We start from the raw sequence: 11,687 nt of genomic DNA on the forward strand, positions 1-11,687 counted from the left end.
TAATAAAAATGGTTGTAATTATATTTTGATCATACTTTGATATATATGTACATATTTGTATAGGTTCGTGAATCTATCCGTGGCCAAGTCTTATTTCCGAGGAAGAAAATATCTGTGAAAGTGAGTTATAGTCCCACTTTTAAAATCTAATATTTTTGGGATGAGAATACATGCAGGTTTTATAAATGATTTACAAAATAGACACAAGTACGTGAAACTACATTCTATGGTTGAATTATCGAAATCTAATATGCCCTTTTTTATTAAGTCTGGTAATCTAAGAATTAGGGAACAGACACCCTAATTGACGCGAATCCTAAAGATAGATCTATTGGGCCTAACAAACCCCATCCAAAGTAGCGGATGCTTTAGCACTTCGAAATTTATATCATATCCGAAGGGTGTCCCGGAATGATGGGGATATTCTTATATATGCATCTTGTTAATGTCGGTTACCAGGTGTTCACCATATGAATGATTTTTATCTCTATGTATGGGATGTGTATTGAAATATGAAATCTTGTGGTCTATTGTTATGATTTGATATATATAGGTTAAACCTATAACTCACCAACATTTTTGTTGACGTTTAAAGCATGTTTATTCTCAGGTGAATACTAAGAGCTTCCGCTGTTGCATACTAAAATAAGGACAAGATTTGGAGTCCATGTTTGTATGATATTGTGTAAAAACTGCATTCAAGAAACCTATATCGATGTAATATATTTCTATTGTAAACCATTATGTAATGGTCGTGTGTAAACAGTATATTTTAGATTATCATTATTTGATAATCTACGTAATGTTTTTAAAACCTTTATTGATAAAATAAAGGTTATGGTTGTTTTAAAAATGAATGCAGTCTTTGAAAAACGTCTCATATAGAGGTCAAAACCTCGCAACGAAATCAATTAATATGGAACGTTTATAATCAATATGAACGGGACATTTCACTTGATACCGATTCGATTAAACAGTCAGTTACCAAAAATTGTTACAAGTCGTTTTCTTGTTTTTATTTTTTTCTGTAATTTTTCTTCTTAATCGATTCTCATTGTCGACCCACTCTAGCCATATAACAAATGAATTCTCTATGTCATTGAGAAAATCATTCAACTACATGATTCCTTTTATCAATCACCACTATCCATTTTACTGCAATTTAACTTAAAACAAAAGAATTTTTTAAGAAACCCAGTATTACTCTGCTCGTGATATCTTTTCACCAACAGCTCGAATTCAAAATAAATTTCAAAATCTGAAAATGCAAAGTTGTTAGGAATTATTCACTAAAACTTCCTGCAAAGTCTGAACTCTCAATTTTTCAAAACGAGTTCGAATTCTGAAGTCAAACTTTAAATTCAAAAAGTCAAACTATGGGTTCATCACAAAATTCGTATTTGTTTTGATGATTCCTGATAAATTGATGAGCTAGAAAGTTTCTAGTAGTGTTTTGAAACATATTTTATGTTGTAATCATAGTCTAAAACAGTTTCAATTTCAAAATCATAGTTTGAGTTAGTGTTCATGTTTTCACGACTGCAGCAATATATTTTTTTTAATCAAATTATACATTGTAAGTGGTTGCTGTTACGAATAATAGTCTTAAGTTCAAATCCTTTCTGATTGTGGATTGCTGTTATGATCCTTGTTTATTGATTTGGTCGTCTGATTCATGAAGAAGAAGAAAGAAATGGAAACATGACAGAACGGGTTATATAAAATTAAATAAGGTTATTAATCAGAAAAGTGTAGACAGCGTAATGGTTATGAGGGTTGTCGGGTTAGCGTGAGGTCACGGGTTCGAGTCCCGTATGCAGCATTCTTTTTACTCATAGATTTTAAAGGGTATACTCTCATTTATTTCTTATTATTATTATTATTATTATTATTATTATTATTATTATTATTATTATTATTATTATTATTATTATTATTATTATTATTATTGCTATTGTTATTAATAATATAATTATTACTATTGTTATTATTACTAATACAATTTATGATCATTTATTATTATTGTTAAAGTTATAATTAGTATCATTATTATTATATCTAAAAGTATTATTATCATTAATATTAATATTTTTTATCATATTTATATTTATTATTACAAAATATTAACACTAGGTATTATTAAGTCTGAAATTAGAATCAAAACTAATATTTTCATCGTAAAAATAATACAACTTTTATATTAGAATCATTAGTGTGATTCTTAAAATTTTTATTAAAACTATCATATAATTTATTCATTTAAATTATTATCCTTATTAAAAAATTTCATTTTTATTTACATTACTATTATTACTATCATTATTATTAATATCCTTAATCTGGTATTACTATAATTATTAATTTCACAAAGAAAGATAATTATATGAAAAATATATTTAAAACAAAACCTAACTATATTAATATTGTTATTTATTTAAAATATATAAATTGATATATATAAGATATTAATACAAAAATTATATCACTGATAATAATATATAAATTTGTTCGAATACGATTATGTGTATTAATAAATATATAAATGATATAGGTTCGTGAATCCGAGGACAACCCTATACTTGTTCAATGTCGTTCTATGTATTTTTACTACAAAATACATTAGGTGAGTTTCATTTGCCTTTTTACCCTTTATATTTTTGGGCTGAGAATACATGCGCATTTTTTATAAATGTTTTACGAAATAGACACAAGTAATCGAAACTACGTTCTATGGTTGAATGATCGAAATTGAATATGCCCCTTTTAGCTTGGTAGCCTAAGAATTAGGGAACAGACACCCTAATTGACGCGAATCCTAAAGATATATCTATGGGCCCAACAAACCCCATCCGAGTTACGGATGCTTTAGTACTTCGATTTTATCATGTCCGATGTAGAGTCCCGGAATGATGGGGATATTCCATATGCATCCTGTTAGTTCGGTTATCAAGCGTTCACCATATGAATGATTTTTATCTCTATGCAATTTGCGAAATGCCTGATATGAGATGTATATAAATGGAAATGAAAATCTTGTGGTCTATTAAAATGATGGAAATGAATGATTATGATAAACTAATGAACTCGCCGACCTTTTGGTTGACACTTTAAAGCATGTTTATTCTCAGGTTGAAAGAAATCTTCCGCTGTGCATTAGCTCATTTTAAAGATATTACTTGGAGTCATTCATGACATATTTCAAAGGACGTTGCATTCGAGTCGTTGAATGTTCATTAGAGATTATTATTAAGTAAATGACAGATTAGGTCATTTATAGTTTGGATATTATGAAATGATACGCATACCTGTCAACTTTCGATGAAATGAAAGTTTGCCTTTAAATAACGAATGCAATGTTTGTAAAATGTATCATTTAGAGGTCAAATACCTCGCAATGTAATCAACTATTGTGAACCATTTATAATCGATATGGACTTCGTCCGGATGGATTAGGACGGGTTATGAAACAGCATACTAAACACTCGACACAGCTATATTAGCTGACTATACATAAACAAACTTGTGCTGGCAGCACATAACATTTTAGTGCAAATAAATTCTGTTTTGTCATAATTAAATCCTTAATTATTTTGGGGACTCAACAGAACATTTAGAAGAGACACTTCGTGATGAATGTTATTATTTAGGCGGGAAAACGAGCGACAAAAATAACATTCAAGATAATATTATTAGTGAAGAATATGAACGTTTTTTTTTAATGTTTTGAGAAGTAAGATTTAGCCCGATTTAGAGTTTAGGGTTTCGGGTTTGGTGTTTTGGGTTTATACCATAAACCTAAAACACCAAACCCTAAACTCTAAACCGTTCGTGTTAAAAACTCAATTTAAATCCTAAATCCAAATCCTAAATCCAAATCCTAAATCTAAACCCTAAACCCTAAATTTCTAAACCCTAATATCTAAACCCTATAAACCCTAATATCTAAAACCCAATGGCTAAAACCTCAACATACGCTCGAAATACACGATAATTGTTATATATCACTTCTTTGGGCGTTTTCCCGCCAAAATAAAAACATTTATCACAAAGTGTCTCTACTAAATGTTCATATTTTCATCCTATCTATAATGTTCGTGAACAAAGTTTTTTCAAAAAACGAAAAAAAAAAGTTTTTGTTTCCCCCCGCTTCCCCCCTGATTACTTCACTCTTGATCCTACCAATATATATATATATATATATATATATATATATATATATATATATATATATATATATATATATATATATATATATATATATATATATAGTGGTAGGATCAAGAGGGAAGTAACCATTCGGGGGGGAAGCAAAAACTTTTTTTTTTCGTTTTTTGAAAAAACTTTGTTCACGAACATTATAGATGAGATGAAAATATGAACATTTAGTAGAGACACTTTTTGATAAATATTTTTATTTTGGCGGGAAAACGCTCGAAGAAGTAATATATAACAATTATCGTGTTTTTCGAGCGTATTTTGATGTTTTAGCTATTGGGGTTTAGATATTAGGGTTTAGATATTAGGGTTTATAGGGTTTGGATATTAGGGTTTAGAAATTTAGGGTTTAGTGTTTAGATTTAGGGTTTAGATTTAGGATTTAGATTGAGTTTTTAACACGAACGGTTTAGAGTTTAGGGTTTAGGGTTTAGGGTTTAGGGTTTGGTGTTTTGGGTTTATGGAATAAACCCTAAACCCTAAACTCTAAATCGGGCTAAATTTTACTTCACAAAACATGAAAAAAAAACGTTCATATTCTTCACGAACAATATTATCTTGAATGTTATTTTTGTCGATCGTTTTCCCGCCTAAATAATAACATTCATCACGAGGTGTCTCTTCTAAATGTTCATATTTTCGTGTGATCTTGATGCCGGAAAAAAAAAATCATAAAAAACAAAAAAAAAAAAAAAATTTGCTTCCCTCCGCTTCCCCCCGATTGGTTACTTCCCCATTGATTCTGCCCCTATATATATATATATATATATATATATATATATATATATATATATATATATATATATATATATATATATATATATATATATATATATATATATACATACATATATATATATATATACCTTAAGAACTCCTTTTGTCTATAAACACATATGGGTAATTAAGTAATTACATAGTTAATTTTCTCTATTAATGATTAATTAAAAAAATAACTCCGTAATTACTCCCACGATTTTTTTAAATTGTGTCAGTTACATTCCATTTTCATAGGTAATCTTGTTCAATCATTAGTAACATTCATTCAGTTATTTCGTGATTGATGTTTTCAAATTACTTACATATATTATCAATTTTTTAATCATAATTATTTCTTCACAATTGTTCATGATCTGGAAAGCATATATCTTTGTTTTTGATGATTATCGTTATCTATTGATCTATAATTCATCTTTATCTCTCCAATCTACATATAGATACTTATCTAATCGAGAAATTTAAAATGGATGTAAACAATAGAAATTTAAAATGGATGTAAACAATGATATTATTCATCGGTTCCGGTCCTAAGATTAAAATTGAATTTCTTTATCGGTTTCGGTCTTCATCATCTCGAATTCTCAAGCATCATAGAACAAATCAGTTGTCCGAATCATTTGATTAGCATTCAATAGAAAATATGTATGTATTTTTTTTTTTATTAATGTTATTCAGTAAAGATAGAAATAAAGGGATCCACGGATGAATAAACTAATTTGATTGTTGTGTGTTTGCTATACATCAATGAATGAATAAAGAAATCAGAATGAGTGGTTACAGAAAATAAGAAATATGCAGAAAGAAAATAAGAAATATGCAGAAAGAAATAGAAAAATTGAATGCACCGAGAGAATGTAGAAACTTGATGGAGACCTTTCTCTCTCTTGTTTTTTTTAATAGAAAGATAATAATTAAATGGGTAAATCACTTTAAAAAATTTTAACAATTGTAAACAATTGAAGGTGATCCACAAATACGACTTAACTTTTTCTTTTTAGTAAATATAAGATGTTGAGAATATGAGTACAAAAAAATAGATATATTAAACCAAGTTATGAAAATAGTAGATTCACGTGCGGAAAGAAAGAAAGTAAGAAAAACGGCGGCAAACCGTTTCGGTGACGGCGATGGCAGACCGTTTGGTGTCGGCGGCAAGAAGAAAGAAGGCAATGGTTGAAAACCTAAGCATCTAAGCATTTGATATCATGTTATAGAATAAAACATGTAGGTCATTATTTATTACAGTGGGGAGCAACATTGCACAAAAGGTTGCCCTTGATCCTTGAATTCCATCCAAAGGTGTCTTCTGCACATCGCGTTGTGGAGACAGGGGAGAAGAGAGGGTGTTTACCGTCCACGCCCTCGGATTGGGCCGAGTGGACAGAAGCTGGGGGCGGGTTATTCAACTGCAAGAGATGAACTCGTGGGTGATTTAGTCTCCCAAGAGTGATCACCAACTGTTGTTAAAAAAAAAAAAAAACTATTTATGGAGTACAACAGAAACCCTAATCATTTACTTAAAACCTAACGGATCGAGCATTTACTTAAAACCTAATGGATCGAGCACATCTATACAATTAGATTGAGCCAGTTCATATTCTATTTACCTATTCTAATATGAACCAATACTTGAATTTGGATTCGATTTGGTTTCGTAAGGAAAAAATGATTGCTTCACCCAAATTTCAATAAAAAATATCCACGAAATAAATTAAACCGGTAGTATAAAGAGAGAAAGAAAATTGAATTGTAATTAGTTGATTTCAATGACTAACCCAATTATGTGAATCTTTTTGAGTGAAATCTAAGTGTTTGTAGCATGTTTGCCGAAAAACCAAAAGCGGTTGTAAATAAGCTAAAACACCTTTCTAACATCACAACTGCAACCTTTACCAAGTCTGAACGACTATTAGATGCGCTGCACTGCAATATTCACTCCGAACCACAAGCACAAATCCTCAGCGCGAAAAGTACTCCAAAGACTCAAAACAACAACAACAACAACAACAACAACACCCCCCAAATATCACGCATGTAGGGTATGGAGGAGGTGGAGTTTAGACAATCATTCCTCATACCTAGACTAGAAGGAAGTCATTATTCCACCCGCGAATATAGCACACGCGGCTAAGAGAAGGTCGTTTCTTCTTCTACTCGAGAGCAGGGATTGCTTCCAAATGAACCTTCGACCAATACTGAATAGAAATAATAGAATTGCTCATATAAAAAATAGAAATACATACAAATTACATAAGATAAAAAATAATTCTCCAAATATTGTGGGATTGATTTCATTAATATTTATGGGTACAATACATAACTTGAAGAAGATAAATTACAACAAATATGAAAATAATATCTACACAATAATATCTATATTGTAATTCAATAAACTTAATCTCCAAATATAGCAATAAATTGATCCCTAAGTATATCTCTCTAATATCCCCCCTCAAGTGAAGAGGTGTGAAATCAACTCAGAGCTTGATGCAGAAATACTTGAACAACGAACACTACAAGCTCTTGATAATGTTTCTTCTAAGGATGTCCTAACTTCACGAGTGGTGTACAACCCAAGCATGTCAGACGGTGATTCTTCCAAGGTTCTCCTAATGACACAAATGGTGGACAATACGAGCACGACAAAAAATAGAATATAGAAGTTTTTTTTTGTCTTGTTATTTATTTATTTTTCTTTTTTGAAACGAAAATAAAGAAATTGAGGAAGAATAAGAGGAAGAAGTTAGATGTGTTGTCGTTGTAAAAAAACGGCGGCACGATGATGGCCTGCCTCGGTCTCGTTGTAAAAAGGCGGCGCCACATGTAAGAGCCTGACTCGGTCTCGTGATAAAAACCTGCTCGCATTTGAATAATTCTCAAATACCATATTAAAAAATAATTCTCTGTGGGATGGATTTCATTAATATTTATAGTACAATACATAACTAACTTGAAGAATAAGATAAATTATAACAAATATGAAAATAATATATATACAATGAAGAATATTCAAATGAAACCAACTTTTAACTTGAGATCCAAGGGATCAACCAGAGTGCGACACGTGGCGCGATAATAACATGTGATTGAAAAAAAAATTAAATTTTTTTAAAAAAAATTTTATTTTTTTTTTCGAATTTTTATTTTCGAAATTTTCTCTTTTAATTTTTTTATTTAATCACATGTGATTGGATTTAACATGCAGTAAATCACATGTGAATCTGCATGTCAAATCCAATCACATGTAATTGAATTTTTTTTTTTAGTAAAATGACGAATTTCAGTAAAATTGTGCTAAAGCCTTTAGACACCAAGTTTTTGATCTGATCAAATCACCGAATTAAAGTCTAAAAATTTGAAGATATGATCACCAAACAATAACATATTTGATCAAATCACCGAATTAAAGTCTGTTTCCGGTTGAAATTTTTTTTGGAAAAAAATGAATTTTTTTTTAATCACATATGATTGGATTTGACATGCAAAATCACATGTGATTGTGTTTTACAATCACATGTGATTGGGTTTTACATTCACATGTGATTGGATTCGAAATGCTAAATTAAAAAAAAATTAATTTTTTTTTAAAATAAATTTTAAATTTTTTTTTTTTAGATTTAAAAAAAAATTAAATTTTTTTTTTGAATCACATGTGATTGTCGCGCTCTGATTGGTCTGTTGAATTTCAATTAAATTATTGGATTCAAGGGATTACAACTCTATATACAATATCTACACAATAATATCTATACTATAATTCATTAAATTAATCTCCAAGTATAGCAATAATTTGATCTCTAAGTATATATCTCTAATACATAATATAACAATAGTACATTTGAATAAAATTGAAGTTAACAAAATATGAAAATCAAGTCCAAACGAAATATTTATTTTTTAACAAATACGTGAAAATCAAGTCCAAACTGAAATATTTATTTTTTAACAAATACGTGACATATAGCTAAGTTTTTTGAATATTCAAAAGTTTTTTGAATATTCAAAACACTCAACTCTTGGACGAATTCGATAAAATCGAATATGTGTTGGTAATTAATAATTTATTATAGTTATATACTTGAATTCGTTTCTGATTTAATCGAATTTATAACTTTAAATACCAAAATTAAATCCAATCAAAACTGAAAATTGAATTTGGTTCTAACTCTAATCATTCCAAAACTCACTTTTCAAATTTTGTTTGGTATCATTCGGTTCACTATTAAGATTAAACGATTTTAAAATGTCATTTATACTCTTATCACATTAGGTAGATTTAACAAATAAAATACACCAAATCGTTTTACCTTTCTTTTTTACCTTTCTTTTTTACCTTTCTTGAAATTGAAATTACGGATGAAAGGACAAATAACGGATTAGATTTAGATTTAGATATATCTTGAGAAGAATCAAACCAATCACTTTTTTCTAGCTTTATGTGATAATACGTTTTACATTTTGGTAGGGCACATCCCAAATCGCGCTCATGTGGTGGACCAACACACGTAAATAGCACATGCTAATCAGTGAAGTATTCCAAGCTACAACTAGTAGTAAAATAGAAAGTTCAGAAGAAAAGAAAGGTCAGGTTGCAGCCGGTGGCTTCATTGTCTTTCTAATCACCCGCCTTTTTCCGTTAATTTATTTTAACGTCCGTCTTTTTTTTAATAATATCTTTCGTTATCTAAATTCGTATCTTCCGTTGACTAGCATTTTAATACTTCCCGTTATTTAATTATAACATCTCTCGTTACCCTATCGTATTTAGAATAATTCGTTTGGTTAATTCACGCACCAGCTTTTAAACTCGAGGGACTAAAGTTGCTAAGGGGTCAAACTAGTTGACTAGGTCATTCCATTCACCCACCTCTTCTCTCTTTTTCTTACTTCCATTTTGCTCTCAAACCCCAACATCAAAGAATCATCATCTAAATTCGATCTAGGAAGCTAGCATCAAAACAAATTACATATTTGAAATCCTCTCTTCATCCTTTTCTATTTGGTACCAATTTCACTACTTGGGGGAAGGTTTCTAAAAACTTTAGATTTCTCTAATTCGATTTATAAACTTGAAATGGTGTTAGTTAGTGTCTATGGCTCAATAGGTTGTTGTGTATGTAAATGATTTGCTCGATTTTGTTGTTTTGAGTAACTAGCATGAACACTTGAAATGGGTTTGTTGAATCTTTGATTTTGGGTGATTAAATGTTAAAGTTCATGTATTAAATGTGTTACTAGTATCATTAGCTTCGTTTTGGTATGTAGGTTGATTTAGAAAAACTTCATTAACAAAATTGTTGAATTCATGATTTTGGTTAGGGTTTAGTAACTTTGAATATGAATTTTGATGCATTGAATGCTATGAAATGTTGTTAGTAAGTGTTTAGTTTCAATGTATGTTTAATTACCTTCGAAACGGCATATCGTATGTGTAAATTGGATTCCCGAATCACCATTTGCATTTTTGAGCTTGAAACGTTAAATAATGATCATTCGACGAGGTTTTCATTGTTGTTAATGATGGATTTGATTGATGAAATGTGTTTAGTTGTATTCCTCATTAAATTACCTTTCCAACGATATAAGATACGTGTTTTGAATGTTTACGGTTCATTAGTTATGTTTGTTTGAAGTTGGATTCGTGCATTAAGTGTTCAAAACTACCCAGATTGCTGATCTAACACCCTGAGAGCTGCTCAAGGCCCCTGGAGCGCCGCTCAAGGCCCCCATATGCCTATTTGAGCGCCACTTGGAGCTCGGCTCCGATTCCTGCTAACCAAAATCACTTTTCGTTTTCCGTTTAATTCCCGCTATGCTATACATGTCCGATTAACATGAAACTTAGCTAACATACTTATATATGCTTATCTTTCATAGAAAAATTGTCGGATACCCGACCCGACCCCGTTGACTTTGACTTTGACCAAGTTTGACTTTTTGTCAAACTTAACCAAAAACTTATGCAATCGTTCTAATCTTCTTTTATACTTGATTCTTGCATGAAACTTGACAACGTGACTCACATGCTATATATATTCGAGTCCTAACGAGCCATAGGACTACTTGAACACATTTCGCCCGACCTTGTGTCGTAACCGGTAATTGATACAACTTATATGTTTAGGTCAAGGCTAAGCAACTTTCATTGCACAACGTTTAAAATGAAGTACTTTGGCATGCAACTACGGTGAGATCATAGTCCCATCTTTTCAACAACTTTTATACTTTTAAATCATGGGATGAGATCCATATACGTATCATACTTTTATGCTTTGAACACAAGTACGAAAACAAACATTCCACGTGCGAGTTAGAACAAAAAGCCTCAACTCAATTATCATTAGTTACACTTGGAGGGTGTAAGCGAGAACTTATGTTGTATGGATCCATACGGGCTTGACGCGCCCTCATTCAGACGGTTCGCTACCGTTAGCGGATGAAATATATTTTCGAGCATAGTGTATGTTCTAACACTACGTAACAGGGTATAAAATAGTTAAGTCTTGATAATTGGGTGCTCCACAAACGTACAACTACTTTGGAATGCAAACGATTTGGATAATCAACTTATACAAAATCTTGTGGTTCAAAAACAACGTTTACAAATACACCTATGATTTCACCAACGTTTTTCGTTGACAGTTTTCTATATGTTTCTCAGGTTCTTGATTGGCTACTTGATACATGTTTCT

This window comes from Rutidosis leptorrhynchoides, chromosome 11 (genome assembly GCF_046630445.1).
Source record: "Rutidosis leptorrhynchoides isolate AG116_Rl617_1_P2 chromosome 11, CSIRO_AGI_Rlap_v1, whole genome shotgun sequence".
In the NCBI taxonomy this organism is placed as follows: domain Eukaryota; kingdom Viridiplantae; phylum Streptophyta; class Magnoliopsida; order Asterales; family Asteraceae; genus Rutidosis; species Rutidosis leptorrhynchoides.